Source organism: Colobus angolensis, unplaced genomic scaffold (genome assembly GCF_000951035.1).
Source record: "Colobus angolensis palliatus isolate OR3802 unplaced genomic scaffold, Cang.pa_1.0 Scaffold180, whole genome shotgun sequence".
Classification (NCBI taxonomy): Eukaryota; Metazoa; Chordata; class Mammalia; order Primates; family Cercopithecidae; genus Colobus; species Colobus angolensis.
In genome coordinates this window covers 4,596,158-4,609,680 of record NW_012114933.1, presented here as the reverse complement: position 1 = coordinate 4,609,680, position 13,523 = coordinate 4,596,158, and positions in this window count along the sequence as shown.

Below are 13,523 nucleotides of genomic sequence, written 5' to 3'. Positions count from 1 at the left end.
GACATTGCAGTGAGCTGAGATCGTGCCACTGCACTTCAGCCTAGGAGACAGAGCAAGACCCTGTCTCAAAAAAAAAAAAAAAAAAAAAAAAAAAAATATATATATATATATACACACACACACACACATACATCCCCACACAAAATTTGGAGGAGAAAGTGTTTTAAATATTTTTATGGCAATTTAAATATTTTTATGAATTAACATAAGCACCAATATATTATGAAATAGAATGCAACATTTATATATGTGTCTCAGATAAAATATGAGGCCATTTCTTGCTGGTTGAATATCAATTTGAGCTATACCTGAGGTTGCAGGTCGCTACACCTCTGGTATTTGGCATACTTTGGTATAAAATTTGAGAAGCATGCATTTATTGCTTAGAATGCATTTGACTGTGTGGTGATTATGAGTCAAGAGTAACTTAAACAGCAAGAAGTAAGGAGTTAGGCAGTTAATTGCCATTGATTCGGGTGTCCCGTGACATCAGAGCCAGTGATGGTGGGACTCTCTCAGCCCTTTATTTATGCCTGTTTACAGATTATTCCCTTGGCCATTTTTTTTCCTGCTGTCACAAAATGGCTGCTTACAGCTCCAGACATCAAGTCTATGTTCCAAGCAGTTAAAAGACAGAAAAGGATAGAGCGTTGCCAGCCCCATATTCCATTTATATTAGACAAAGTACAAGACTTTTCCAAGGCCCCAGGAGAACTCCACTTAGTTCTCAATGGCCAGAACAGTATGTGGTCACCTCTAGGTGAAAAGAAGGCTGGCACCAGGAGTAAATCAATCATTTAGGGCTGAGTAGGTGGCCTCACCAATTAAAAAGAAAAAAAAATCAGAGTTCTATTAACAAGAGGAAGGGGACTAGATCTTGGGGAAGCACCAACAGTGATTGCAACAGTATCCTTCCCTTCAGCCAGATTTGTTTTCTGGTTGATCATAGAACTGATACATGGTAGGAGGTGCCACAAACAATTCACTGTCATTTGTAGGGGAGCAGAAAGGGCCATTGTGCAGCACACACAGTCTCCCCCACAACCCCTGCACCTTCAGCCACCCCAACACACATGCAGTCTTCATGGCGTACCTCTAGCTGGCTGAGACCATACATAATCACGAGCCCAGGGAAAAGCCCTACCCTTCCAGGCACAGAACCCAGGCCAGGGAGTGGCAGAAAGAATTCTCCATCCAGGTGGGAAATACCTTTCCATTCACACCAAGAGAAAAAGGGAAATTCTTGCAAGGGCGTTTCCCAAGGACACTACTTCCCAAGTATTTGGAAAATGTGAAAATCTCAACTCAGTTCAATCCATCAGTCCTCAACGAGCCCCTATTTGTGGAGTACGGTTTTCTTGGGATCTCTGTATTGAAACTGGAATGAAGACTTCAGAGAGCAATTCTTACCGCACTCCAGTCTCTAGACAGTTGTGTCCAGAGCAGGTAAAGATCCCTTGAAGATAGCAAAAGACTGCCAAGCATCTTAGAATTAGAACAGGCTTTATTCTTCCTACAAGCACTTATTTAGAAGATCCATGGACGTAGAAGAAAAAAACCCCACAAGCCTGGAAGGCTTTCAGCCTCATCACTTACAGAACAGACAGCCTCACCGCTGCTCCTTTCCCTTCCCAAGAGACTGGGAGGGGCGCCCTGGCTCCTTTCCCCGTGTGCCCATGTCTGCCCTTTTGCGTAGAGGAAGTCACAAATGGGGCCAAGGAAAGAAAACAGAAAACTGAACTTGAGAAAAAAAAAAAACACAGGAGGCCTCCTCCAACCCAGAAATCATAAAGGGACAGCAGAAAGGGACTGAGGGGTGCAAGGCCTATAAGGCATAGGGTATGTTTCCATGGTCCTCTGCCAACATTACATTTCTGACTCATTTCTTAACACTTGGCAAGAGGCTTGAGTGTTTAATACTTCTTTTGTGGCTGGAGAACTGGAAGCATTACATCTGTAAAGAACAATGGATTTTAACCTTTTTGTGCTATAATCTCTTTCATTTAAAAATACTTAAAGCCTTACTGAATCGCTCTTTTAAAGTTTTTAACTGTTCTATGTCACCTAACCAACCAGGTTTCCAGAAGAGCCAAGACTCTCTTTAAATCCTTAATATTAGAAATCCTTTAACTTAATGCTTGTAGGAGCTGTAGGGGATCAGTCTTTGTGTGTTCTGATACTCTTTTGCTGGTGGTGACAAGTTACTTGATCTTTGCTGAAGCTAACTCCGTAACTGTGCTAGGCTCTCTGGAGGAAACAAAGGAAGTCTATGAGAGGGATTATGAGCCATATGCTTAATTGCATAGAATATAAGCTCATGCTAATTATTGGGTTACATGTCTTAGGCCTATTTAAGATTGATTAAATACATGATGTTAAGCATTCAATGGATACTGTGCACTTACGGAATGATGGTGCAGACCTAGGCACATATGGAAAACCGTGTTTGCCTCCTGGGGTTGCCTTAACAAAGTATTTGCCACAAACTTAAGGCAGCTGAAAACAACACATATACATACTGGTAGAGTTTCGGAGGCTAAAAGTCTAAAATTAAGTAGCCAACAGGGCCACGCTACCTCTGAAGGCTCTAGGGGAGGGTCCTCCTTGGCTCTGCCCACCTTCTAGTGTTGCCAGCAATCCTTAGTGTCTCTTGCCTTGTAGATGTGTGACTCTAATGTTCATCTTCCTCATCACATGGCGCTCTTCCAGTGCGTCTGTGTCCACATTTCCCTCTTCTTATAAGGACACCAGTCATTAGATTAGGGCCCACCCTATTCCAGTGCACCCTCATCTTAACTTGCTTTCATCGGCAAAGGCCCTGTTTTTAAGTAAAGCCACGTTTACAGGTACTGAGGGTTAGGACTTGGATATATTTCTGCGGGGGGACACAACTCAACCCAATATACTGTTATATATATATATATATGAAGATTGTCAGAGTTTTAAAACACAGCTGAAAGTTCTTTGGCACTCCTCTCTTAGAGAGTGGGGTCTTGCCCCCTCCCCACGAATCTGGGTGGGCTTGCTACCACTTTGACCAATGTAGTATGAGAGAAGTGACATTATATGTCTTCCAAGCCTAGGGCTACCCAACTTCTACCTTATTCACTAGGTAGAACACTCACTCTTAGAGCCTTGAGCCACCATATCAGAAGTCCAGCTGTCCTGAGGCCACCATGTTGTAAGTCCAAGCCATGTGGAGATATTACATGCAGGCACACTAGTCAACAATCCCAATGAGCTCAGAATTCCAATGTACTCAACCCAGGTGCCAGCCATGAAAGTGAATAAATAAGTCTTCAGAAGTTTCCAGATCCTAGATGCTCCAGTCATCCCTGGCCATTTGAGTTTTCCCAGATGACATCACAGGAAAGCCACTGTGCCCTGTCGAACTTCTCAACCAGGAAAAAACTAAAGCAATTTTTATTTGGAAAAAATATGTGGCTGGGCACAGTGGCTCATGCCTGTAATGCCAGCACTTTGGGAGGCTAAGGTGGGCAGATCACCTGAGGTCAGGAGTTCGAGACCAGCCAACATGGCGAAACCCCTTCTCTACTAAAAATGCAAAAATTAGCTGGGTGTGGTGATGTGCACGTGTAATCCCAGCTCCTCAGGAAGCTGAGGCAGGAGAATGGTTTGAACCCAGGAGCTAGACATTGCAGTGAGCTGAGATCGTGCCACTGCACTTCAGCCTAGGAGACAGAGCAAGACCCTGTCTCAAAAAAAAAAAAAAAAAAAAAAAGTACCACTGAAATATAGTGGTTGTGCTTCCAGTTGTAAGAACTACAGCACTCCTGAAAGTAGTTGAGTCTTCTCTGTCCTGCAACCATAATCAAGGCACAAATGATTCTGCAATTAAAGCTCATTTTAGCAAAATAAGTCCACTAGGGCTCAGAGGGCTGAGTCTATTATCTTTAGAGCTGGGTCACATGGAAGCAGCAGTGACTGAAAAGGAGGTTCGGGCACTTTCTCTGGCACTGTCTTTGGGTGGCCAGGCCAGAGCTCGAAGTAGGGGAGGACAGTGGTTGTGCAGCAGTCTGGGGAGGGGAGATGGTGGGAAGAGCAACGAGTCAAATAGGGGTGTCCACTGAGGGCCTGGAATGTGGGGACCAGGGTGCTGTTGCATCCTTGCCTGGCAGGGATCAGAACGTCTATGCATCCCTACAGCTTGGCAAAGGAGTGCGCATCCGAACCATAGATTTGGGCCTGTGGACTGCCAATGTTGTTTCTACCACTGCTAGCGAGGCTCCTACCGTAAAGTGTGTCACTAGAGCACATCCTTACATCCTTTTCCTTCAGAGACATAGTATTCAAAGGTTAGCAACACATTCTGCCAAGAGCACAGACACAAATCTTGGCATGACAAATGAGGTCTTTGCTCTCTTGAATGGTCACACTTTAGAAACCAAGGGAAAGTGGGGAGAAGCAAGAGGCCACAACTGAAAAGAACAGACCTTGTGACTTGCACACACACAAAAGAAGTGTCTGAATAGAGCCGAGGGTGAGTTAAGCATGATATGCATGGTTTCTAAGGAAACTTTAAAAGCAAATAGTGCATCAGTGAGGAAGACACTCATTAAATTGAATAGAAGTTCCCAAACCCAGAAATCAACACTTTCCCATCCAGCAGCAGTTTCTCACTCCTACAGAACATTCCAAATCAGGAGGCCCAGGCACAATCAGCACCAGTGGACTCTGGAGGTGGAGGGAGTCCCCAGAGACCAAGCAAGTAGCACGTGCCAGCACGCTCTGGGCAACACTGGGCCAAGGTAAGGTGCCTTCCGAGTACCCTCCAGGGTGCCATCACTATACTTACATCCCATGGCCACTTCTGCTAAACTTGTCATCTTGTCTTGTAACCAACCTGCTCATCAGCAGACACTTGGGTGCTTCAAGTTAATGACTTAGGTGGTTCTAGATTGTACAAGGGGAATAAGGCGTGCAGTGAAAATCATGCATTTCCTTCCAGCTCCCTCCTCTTGTTCTTCCTGCTGCATCGCCCTGATGTTTTTGTAAGGACAAAATGAAACATCTTGGATTCCCAGGCCCCAAACCTTCCAACTTTAGAATTTCTACAATACCCATGGGTTATTTCAGGTCTCCTTCTTCCTTTTGTTCCCCACAATCCCCACCTTGGGTGCAGCAGGTCCCCGCTTCTGATCGGCCTTTCCTGTGGATACAGCTTGCATAGGATCCTTCATGCTCCACCCCTCACCAACCTTTCCTGGGCCAGAAAAAGCCCACTGTCACTCATTTGTCTTTGTCCACACACACAATTGCTGAGGACCATGACATACTGGGGACTTCATCCTCCCATCTACACACACACATACACACACACACACACACACACACAGACGCATCTATGCCTCTGCTCCAAATGGCTATATTTAACCTTAATGACAAAGTTATCTTTGCTCCCAAGCTAGCAAAATTTGATTGTAATAACACAAATTTGATAAGCCAAGGAGAGTGGGGGTGGGGAAGGGTACATTCTCAAATCCTAGAAAAGAAGAGTACTAAGAGAAGCAAAATTTGGCCAAATCCACTTAAGTGCTGACAGGGAAGGCGAGACCCAGCCAATGAACTTCAGTGATTTCTGGCCATGAGGCCCAATGGTGAGACTTTCTCTGAAGTCAGGATGGGGAGTCACAATGAACTTAGACTACTTCCAGTTCTGTTGGCAAGTCCAGTTGTGCTGGAGAAGCACAGCTTTCCACCAATTCCTTCACAGCAATTTCTCTCCTTCCTTCATAGTAATGAGTTCTTTCCTTCCTTCACAGTAATGTGTCCCTAGCTGGGGGAACTGGGGTGATGCCTCTGTTTTCAGGCATCCCTACAGTTAGGTGTGGCCATATGCCTAGGTTCCCAATGGAAGGTGAGAGGCAATTTCCCACTTCTGGCCTCACCCTTAAAACAATGCACATATACATGAACCTGGGACAGGTGGAAGGAACCTTGGATTCCCAGGTGACTGTGTGGAGCAGAGGAGTCCCTGAAGCTACGTGAAGAAGAATTAAACTTCCATAAGTCACTATATCATGAGGTCTCTTTGTTAGGGGAAAAATCTAAGCTTCTGTGACAAGGGCTCTAATGTCTATTGCATCCAGCCAGCTGCATATATTTTGTCCACACCAGCTGAAGCAGAAGCAGTGGAGAGATGCCCTGTCCTGACTGGCATTTAATCATTAAATGCTTTAAGTTCGTCATCGCATTTACTCCACACAACATCTTAGGAGATAATATCCTACCTTTCTTGTTGAGAAAACTGAGATTCAGAGAGGTTCAACAACTTGTCCATTCTATACCATAGTAATTGACAGTCAGGATTTGAACTCAGGCTGTTCATATTGGATACCAAAGTCTGTGCTCTTAACCTCATCTTTCTGAAGATTAGCCTGGTGAAAGAGAAAGAGAATTCGAGGGCAGAGCAAACCATTTCAGTCTATGTGGCTATTATTTATTTGTTCTGATTGTAGCCATTGGACCACCTGAGTTTGGTTAATAAGACCGCATCCGGGTTTCTGACTCATTAGGCTGAAGGTCAGGATATGGACACAGCTGACTGACTCGGGTGGGGAAGGACTCTGGTGAGCACCCTCAAAAGACAGTCTGCCAGGCTTTTCTCAGGCAACAGGCACCCTTGTGCATCTCCAGGTATGGCCCAGAGAAATGCAGTGGGTTCTTTTCCCTAAATGGGAACATGTTCATTGGTTAATTTTTGTAATAAACGTGCAGCTCATTTGATGAGAAAAATCTCAAACAGACTTGAATTGTATAAGGTTGAAAGTACAAATTTACCCCTCACCCTATCCATCCCCAGCTTTTCAACCTTCTCATTCCACTGCTGACAAATTCAAGTCCCTACTGATAATAGTTTGAAATATGACCTTCTAGGCCCCTTTTAAACAGGTATATAAAGTTTTATTCACACAAAATGATATACTTTTTAAAAGAAGGTTGCAGAACAATATCATGAATACATATAAATATAAACATGAAAATATTTACTGTACTTTTTTTTGAGACAGGGTCTCACTCTGTCATCCAGGCTGGAGTGCAGTGGGTACAATCATGGCTCACGGCAGCCTCAATGACCTGGGCTTAAGTGGTCCTCCCACCACAGCCTCCCCAGTAACTGGGTCTATAGGTGCATGCCACTGTACCCAGTATTTTTTTTTTCTTTTGTAGAGACAGGATCTCACTATGTTGACCACGCTGATCTCAAACTCCTGGCCTTAAGCAATTCTCCTGTCTCAGCCTCCCAAAGTGCTGGGATTACAGACGTGATTCTTTCTGCAGGATGGACTCCTAGAAGCAGAATTACTGTGAGTGGGAGGCAGAATAATGGTCCCCCAAATGGGCTCCCATGTCCTAATCCCAGGAACCTGTGAACATTTTATGTTATATGGCAAGGGGAAGTTATATTGCATGAAATAGAAGTTGCTCATGTGGTGCCTTTGAAATGAGATTATCCTAGATTATCCAGGTAGACCCAACTGTCCTTACAGGTGAAAAAAAAGGGCACAGGAATCAGTGTTCAAGTAATGCTGTGTGAGAAGGACTCAGCCGTCGCTGGCTGTGAAAATGGAAGACAGCCATGGGCTAAAGTACATGAGCAGCCTCAAGAAGATGCAAAAGGGAAGAAAACAAATTTTACCCTAGACGACCCTCCCGCATGAATCCGGACCAACACCACCTTTTTATTTTTTTGAGAAGGAGTCTCTGTTGCCTAGGCTGGAGTGCAGTGGCACAGTCTCGGCTCACTGCAACCTCTGCCTCCCAGGTTCAAGCAATTCTGCCTCAGCCTCCTGAATAGCTGGGACTACAGGAGCATACCACCACACCCGGCTAACTTTTTGTATTTTTAGTAGAGATGGGGTTTCACCATGTTGGCCAGGGTGATCTTGAACTCCTGACCTCAGGTGATCCACCCACCTTGGCCTCCCAAAGTGCTGGGATTACAGGTGTGAGCCACTGTGCCCAGCCTGACAACATCTTGATTTTTAGCCCAGTGAGATCTATTTTGGACTTCTGGACTCCAAAACTACAAAATAATACATTTATGCTGTTTTAAGCCACCAAGTCTGTACTAATCTGTTACAGTAGTAATTGAAAACTGATAAACTTAGTCAAAGAAGTACTCATTTATGCAAGTAAAAATATGCAAAGAATCTAATTGTTCAATTATAAGGAAATAGAAAATAAATGAGGCTGTATTTATTTGGAGAAATATTATGGAATCAATAAACACTTTATTTTATCATTTTATTTTGTTATTTATTTATTTTGAGATGGAGCTTCATTTTGTTTTGCCCAGGCTGGAGCGCAACGGTGCAGTCTCGGCTCACTGCAACCTCCGCCTCCCAGGTTCAAGCTATTCTCCTGCCTCAGTCTCCCAAGTAGCTGGGATTACAGGCGCCCACCATCACACCTGGCTAATTTTTTTGAATTTTTAGTAGAGATGGGGTTTCACCATGTTGGCCAGGCTGGTCTTCAACTCCTGACCTCAAGTGATCCTCCTGCCTCAGCCTCCTAAAGTGCTGGGATTACAGGCATGAGTCACTGTGCTCAGCCTTGATTTTAAAATTTGCAAAATGTTTACAAGGAAATGTTAAATTGAAAAAGAAATGTATAAACCTTTATTTCGCTCCAATCATAAAAATTATATGCATATGTAATTATACACAACATATTATATATGAGTAATGTATATGTTATATTAGTTATGGTTCAGCTATAGAAAAGAGCTCCCCTCAAGCTATTTCAAATAGAAGAAAAAATATAAAGAAACAGATCCATACAAAATCATGGAGAAAACTGTAGGAGTGGGTTCTCCAGGGGCCTCTTTAGAGGTCAAATCAGACTGCCAGGGTCACAACTACCTGTACCTGGATCAGAAAGGTGAAGCATCAGGTGGGGCCACTAGACTGAAAACATACAGTCATGTGTCATTTCACAACAGGAACACGTTCTGAGAAATGCCTCATTAGTCAGTTTCATCATTGTGTGACCATCACAGCACGCACTTACACAAACTACAACAGTATAGTCTACTGCACACCTCGGCTATATGGTGCAGCCTAGTGCTGCTAGGCTACAAACCTGTGCAGCATGTCACTGTACTGAATACTGCAGGCAACCGTAACACAGTGGTATTTGTATATATGAACATAGAAAAGGTAGTGTAAAAAGATAGTATAAAAGAGAAAAAATGGTACACCTGTGTAGGGCACTTACCATGAACAGAGCTTGCAGGACTGCAGACTGGTCTGGATGAGTCAGTGAGTGAATGGTAAGTGAATATAAAGACCTAGAACATTACTATACACCATGGTAGACTTTGTAAACACTGAACGCTTAGACTACACTAAACTTATTTAAAAACTTTTTTCTTTCCTCAGTAATAAACTAAACTTAGTTTACTGTAACTTTTTTATTTTATTTAAACTTTTTAGCTTTTTGAATCTTGTAATAACACTAAGCTTAAAACACAGATTGTATAACTGTCCAAAAATATTTTCCTTTTTAATATTCTTATTCTATATGCTTTTTTCTGTGTTTAAAATTTTTATGTATTTACTTTTTAAATTGTTTTATTAAAAACTAAGACACAAACACACATTAGCCTAGGCCTACACAGGTTCAGGATCATCAATATCCCTGTCTTCCACCTCCACATCTTGCCCTACTGGAAGGTTCTCAGGGACAATGACATGCAGCATGGAGCTGTCATCTCCTGTGATAACAATGCCTTCTTCTGGATACCTCCTGAAGGACCTGCATGAAGCTGTTTTACAGTTAACTTTTCTTTTCATAAGTAGGAGTATACTCTAAAATAACCATAAAAAGTATAGTACAGTAAATACATAAACCTGTAAACATAGTCATTTATTAAGATGATAAAGTACTAGGTACTGCATACATAGTTGTGTTATGCTTTCATACGACAGGCAGTGCAGCAGGTTTGTTTACACCAGTATCACCATAAACACTATGTTACATTACCATGGCTATGATGTCACTAAGCTATAGAAATTTGGCCGAGACGGGCGGATCACGAGGTCAGGAGATCGAGACCATCCTGGCTAACCCCGTGAAACCCCGTCTCTACTAAAAAAATACAAAAAGCTAGCCAGGCGAGGTGGCGGGCGCCTGTCGTCCCAGCTACTCGGGAGGCTGAGGCAGGAGAATGGCATAAACCCGGGAGGTGGAGCTTGCAGTGAGCCGAGATCCGGCCACTGCACCCCAGCCTGGGCGACAGAGCAAAACTCCCTTTTTAAAAAAAAAAAAAAAAGGAAATTTGGGGGCTCCATTATAGTCTTATGGACCACGAACCTACATGGGGTCTGTCGTTGGCCAAAACATTGTTATTTGGTGCATAACTGTGCATTAAAAAGGTGACGGAGGTGAGATGGTCCCTTTTCTCTTATATTTAAATATAAGGAATATTTAAATCTAAGCACCACATTTTTCTGCCTTCATATTTTTAATATTTGTAGAAGAAACCCAGAATCCATCATCATTAAGAAAAGGTTCTGAAGACTTAAATCCAGCACAACCGTCCCCTACCTTAGCCCTCTGGCAAGTCACCTCCCTCTTGGTGTCCAAATACCTTCATCAGTAACACGGGGTGATTTTGTGCCCGCCCCCAAAGAGCTGTCTGAGGATTGAAAGAACTAATGGAGGCCATGCACTTAGCAGGGAATCCCATTAAGTAAAATGACTCAATAAGTGGCAGTGAGTGTTCTTAGAATACTTTACTATACATATCAAGTATTACTTATATATTAATTTTATCATCAGAAAAAAACCTCATTATAGAAAAATCCAAGCTGGATGTTAATCTTCCTCAGAAAGTAAAATAATCATAATCTGATGAAAAAATATCAAACTTTTAATACCTGTTGCCTTGCATCAGGTTCTGCCCATTGTATATCTGCTTCCTGTTGATAAGAGCAATAATAAAGACATACAAGCTCTATTTAAAAGTAGAGAGTCAAAAGGCCCTGCGTATGTTCATTCTCAAGGCCATTATTTCTACACAACAAACATCACCGTCAGTCTGTTGCATACATAATGTATATTTCAGCATCTATCAATGAATGAACAAAATGGCACCCCAAATGTTTTGGGAGATGAAGAGGAGCATTTCTGATAATAAAAGGGGGCAGGCCAGGCGTGGCGGTTCATGCCTGCAATCCCAGCACTTTGGGAGGCCAAGGAGAGAGGATCACTTGAGACCAGGAGTTTTAGACCAGCCTGACTAACATGGAGAAACCCTGTCTCTACAAAAACAAAACAAACAAAACAAAACAAAATTAGCTGGGCGTGCTGGTGTGTGCCTTTAATCCCAGCTACTTGGGAGGTTGAGGTGAAAGGACCTCTTGAACTCGGGAGGTTGAGGCTGCAGTAAGCCATGATTGCACCATTGCACACTAGACTAGGTTACAGAGTGAGACCCTGTCGAAATAAAAATTTAAAAAAATAAAAGGAGGCCAGGCACAGTGCCTCACGCCTGTAATCCCAGCACTTTGGGAGGCCGAGGCGGGTGGATCACCTGAGATTGGGAGTTTGAGACCAGCCTGACCAACATGGAGAAACCCCGTCTCTACTAAAAATACAAAATTAGCCAGGCGTGGTGGCGCATGCCTGTAATCCCAGCTACTTGGGAGACTGAGGCAGGAGAATCACTTAAACCCAGGAGGCAGAGGTGGCGGTGAGCCGAGATCACACTACTGCCCTCCAGCCTGGGCAATCAGAGCAAAACTCCATCTCAAACAAACAAATAAATAAATAAATAAACAAACAAATGGACACAGAATAGACATTTGACTGTGATTTGACCGTAGAGCTATGTAAATACAGACATTTATAACTGATCAAATGTAACATCCTAGATGTCACCCCTTGGGTGGTGGCTACTCAATTTCCAGCCTGGTTCCCTCAAGAGGAACATGGATTTTGGTGCCACTCTCTCTCCTTGTGGGGCTGGAAGCCTGAAGGATCTGCTTGATGGTTCCAAGCACTTTCGCAGACATGATTGTCACTCGGTGCCATGGCCTCCCCTTGGCCGTGCTGGATTCTGTTGCCAAAATAGGAATATAAGTCCAGTGCTCTTTTCAGGGTCCCACATTGCATGGGACATCTTTCAAAGTGCCACACAAAGTGATTTAGTTCATAATGATAGCCATTATTTTATTTTATTTTTAACTTTAATTTAGCTTTCATTTTAAGTTCAGGGATACACGTGCAGGTTTGTTACACAGGTAAACTTGTGTCATGGGGGTTTGTTATACAGACTGTTTCATCACTCAGGTATTAAGCCTAGTACCCATTAGTTATTTTCCCTGACCCTCTCTCTCCTCCCATCCTCCAACCTTCAATAGGCTCCAGTGTGTGTTGTTCCCCTCTGTGTGTCTGTATGTTCTCACCATTTAGCTCCCACTTGTAAGTGAGAACATGTGGTCTTTGGTTTTCTGTTCCTACGTTAATTTGCTAAGGATAATGGCCTCCAGCTCCAACCATGTTCCTGTAAAGGACATGATGTCATTTTTTATGGCTGCATAGTATTCCATGGTGTGTATGTACAACATTTTCTTTATCCAGTCCACCATTGATGGGCATTGAAGTTGATTCCATGTCTTTGCTATTGTGAATAGTGCTGCAGTGAGCATATGCATGCATGTGTCTTTATGATAGAATGATTTATATTCCTTCGGGTATGTACCCCATAATAGGATTGCTGGGTCAAGTGGTATTTCTGTTTTTAGGTCTTTGAGGAATCACCACACTGTCTTTCACAATGGCTGAACTAATTTGCATTCCCACTGACAGTGTAAATTAGTTTTCATTGTGGTTTTGATTTGCATTTCTCTAGTGATCAGTGATAATGAGCTTTTTTTCATATGCTTGTTGGCTGCATGTATGCCTTCTTTGGAAAAGTGTTCATGTCCTTTGCCTATTTTTTCATGGGGTTATTTTTTTTCTTGTAAATTTGTTTAAGTTCCTTATAGATGCTGGATATAAGACCTTTGTCAGATATATAGTTTGCAAACATTTTCTCCCTTTCTGTAGACTGTCTGTTCACTCTGTTGATTGTTTCTTTTGCTGTATAGAAGCTCTTTAGCTTAATTAGATCCCATTTGTCAATTTTTGCTTTTCTTGCATTTGGTGTCGGTCATGAAATCTTTCCTCATTCCTATGTCCAGAATGGTATTGCCTAGGTTGTCTTCCAGGCTTTTTAGAGTTTTGAGTTTTACATTTAAGTCTTTAGTCCATCTTGAGTTGATTATATAGTGTAAGGAAAGGGTCCAGTTTCAATCTTCTGCATATGGCTAGCCAGTTATCCCAGCACCATTTATTGAATAGGGAGTCTTTTCCCCATTGCTTGTTTTTGTCAGCTTTGTTGATAATCAGATGATTGTAGGTGTACAGCCTTATGTCTGGGTTCTCTATTCTATTCCATTGGTCTACATATTTGTTTTTGTAGCAGTACTATGCTGTTTTGCTTACTGTACCCT